At 38.0% G+C, this 2,605-nt stretch overlaps 1 pseudogene; it reads left to right on the top strand.

The window, feature by feature from the left end:
* Nucleotides 1-522: 522 nt before the first annotated feature.
* LOC137740725 (uncharacterized) lies at nt 523-2,001 on the top strand (annotated as a pseudogene).
* Nucleotides 2,002-2,605: the final 604 nt, after the last annotated feature.

Here is a 2,605-nt window from a genome sequence, read left to right as displayed (position 1 = left end):
AATGGAATTAATCAGTAATATCAAAGAAATATGAGTTGTGATGTAGAAAATCAAGGGGATCTAACAATTACAATTTACAAGCACGTAAGATAACAAATAGACAATTAGACAGTGCTGCATAATGTAAGTTATGCTGAAACAATTCACAATTACTCGTTTACTCGTTTTCTTTTTTATCAAACAACGATAGAGAACAAGTGCCTTATATTCATAGTATATTTGAATAATAAAGTATGAAATGGATGTCTAAGTTGTCAAGCATCAGGCAGTACCTTTTGCTACGGAACAATTTCTGGATTCCTCATGGACCATGCTCCCTTCATTTTCCAGAGAAAATTGCTATATGCTTTCTTCTGATTCAGGTAAACGAAATTAATTAAAAGGAACGACGCCTATAAATCCGAACAAGAGAACACGCGAGCAAAGTCCCAAATTTCCAGATCAAATTGATAATATGGTATCAATGTATCATGGAAAAATCTTCAAATGAAAAGCATAAATTCTGGTGTAATGTAAATAATAATATGGTACATATGGAGGCATCAAATGGTTGCCATCGAAAGGCTACCCTTGTGATAGCCATTGATTTCAGGGGCTATGGGCTGTCCGAGCAGCTAGCTGAGCCCGAAAAGTCAACCTTCAAAGACCTTGTTGAAAATTGATTGCCTTTTGAATACTTGGGTATTGACAAGGTAATATTTTCATTAGGTAAGAAAAACACAGCATCAGTGCACACGTAGTCCACTTCTGAAAAATACTTCAAAGCTTCACCAACACCTTAATCCTTAGAGGAAACAACAAAACAAAACAGAAAACCCACATTTGCAAGGCAGAAAACGGCCATCATAGCACATCTCCCCAGCGCTAACCCAACACCCACCCCCCCCCGGTTTCTTTCCGCCACAAAACTTAAGCTTTTCCCATAATAATTTTGAACTTCATTATATGCATACAGCCTAAATTGTTGCTGCAAAATTTGGTGTTATAACACTAGGTATTCCTTTCATTCTGACACCTGCTCTGCCTGCATACCTGACACCCGCTCTCCACCAAGAGCGCGTATCTGGTGTTATAACACTAGGGATTCCTTTCATTCAACCAGGCCCCTCTGCCATCCAAAATCATCTCCTCCCTGAAGGTTTGTACATATCAAGATGGCAGGTACATTCATTTTTCCATCAACATCTTCATTTTCTTCACAAAAAATTTCACCTCACCGTTTCTACTCATTACAAGGGTTGACTATGTTATCTTACCTATTCCAGGGGCCAGGGTGGGCAGAAGCTGATTTTGGTAGCTTTGATGTTAAGTCAGGGATAAGGAACGTCTACACTTTCTTCTCCAGAAGTGAGATCCCAAAAGCAGCTACTGATCAAGAAATCATGGACTTGTTTGACCCTGCAACTCCTCTACCACCAGGGTTTACGGAAGAAGATCTTGAAGTCTATGCATCTTTGTATGAGAAAAATGGATTCCGCTTTCCACTGCAAAATCCATACAGGTATGTAAGAACAAAGAATACCTTTGCATTATGAGTTCCTATAGTTCCAACCCTTTTCCTAGTATGTTCCTGCACTTCACTTACATGGGAATAAAAAGAGACGAGGAAATAAAGAGTGGTAGAATTATGAACTACCGAATCTGTATTGTCCTAGTTTGACATATGATGCTTATTCTCCTCAAAGTACCTAACAAACCAAATAACACAATTCCATTCAGACTTAAACATCTCCTAATAGATAATAATTTCATTAGAATTCCCTTACATTGATGCAGAACTATAGGCCTGGAGTACGGTTGACTGATCCAAAAGTGTCAGCTCCATCCCTGCTTAGGACTACCTCTTAAATTTTCCGGGAATAGAGGACTACATCCGGACTGATGCAGTGAAGCAAATTGTGCCAAATTTGGACATTATATTTATTACAGAAGGGAATCATTCTGTGCAGGAAGAACTTCCAGAACAAATTAATCAGCTTCCTTGACAGACATGGTATCTAATATAGACGCTCAATGTTCAAGAGAACAATATATTCAAAAAGGGAAATATTGTACTGCATGTGGCATATGCTATAGAGGTTGGACGCTACATCACTTGTTTGGGGAATAAACAAACTCTTGCTCCTGTTCTTCTATCTTTATTTCGATATGATTAACTTTTCCTTCTGGAAATATATTTTTATGACCTTTGATTTCCTGTACCCCAAGCATTTCGATGGCTGGATATGTATGCTCAGAATATGGATTCACTACGTATAGTTTGCGTTCAGATCCTATCCAATATAAGATAAAAAATAATCAGTCTGCAATATATAAGGTTTGACAACATTATCAAGAAAAAAACCAACTTTTGAGCATTATTTATGGTTTGATACAGACTCCTAAAATGAGTTGTAACACAAAACAAGGCCGAGAAGAACTTATAGTGGCTCGTATCAAAAACGAGAATTAAGCCATGCCCCCTTATTGGCTCAATTACCAGTGGAAGAAATTTAAATCAGCAGTGGTACATGCTTACCAAAAGAGAAACGTTGAGCATGTCTGACACTAATTTCAGTTCATTCATTTGCTTGACAATCAATGCCAGACGCTTCAGGATTTTGGC

The sequence above is a fragment of the Pyrus communis genome, chromosome 7 (genome assembly GCF_963583255.1).
Source record: "Pyrus communis chromosome 7, drPyrComm1.1, whole genome shotgun sequence".
NCBI lineage: Eukaryota > Viridiplantae > Streptophyta > Magnoliopsida > Rosales > Rosaceae > Pyrus > Pyrus communis.
This window is presented reverse-complemented; position numbering and strand designations above follow the sequence as displayed.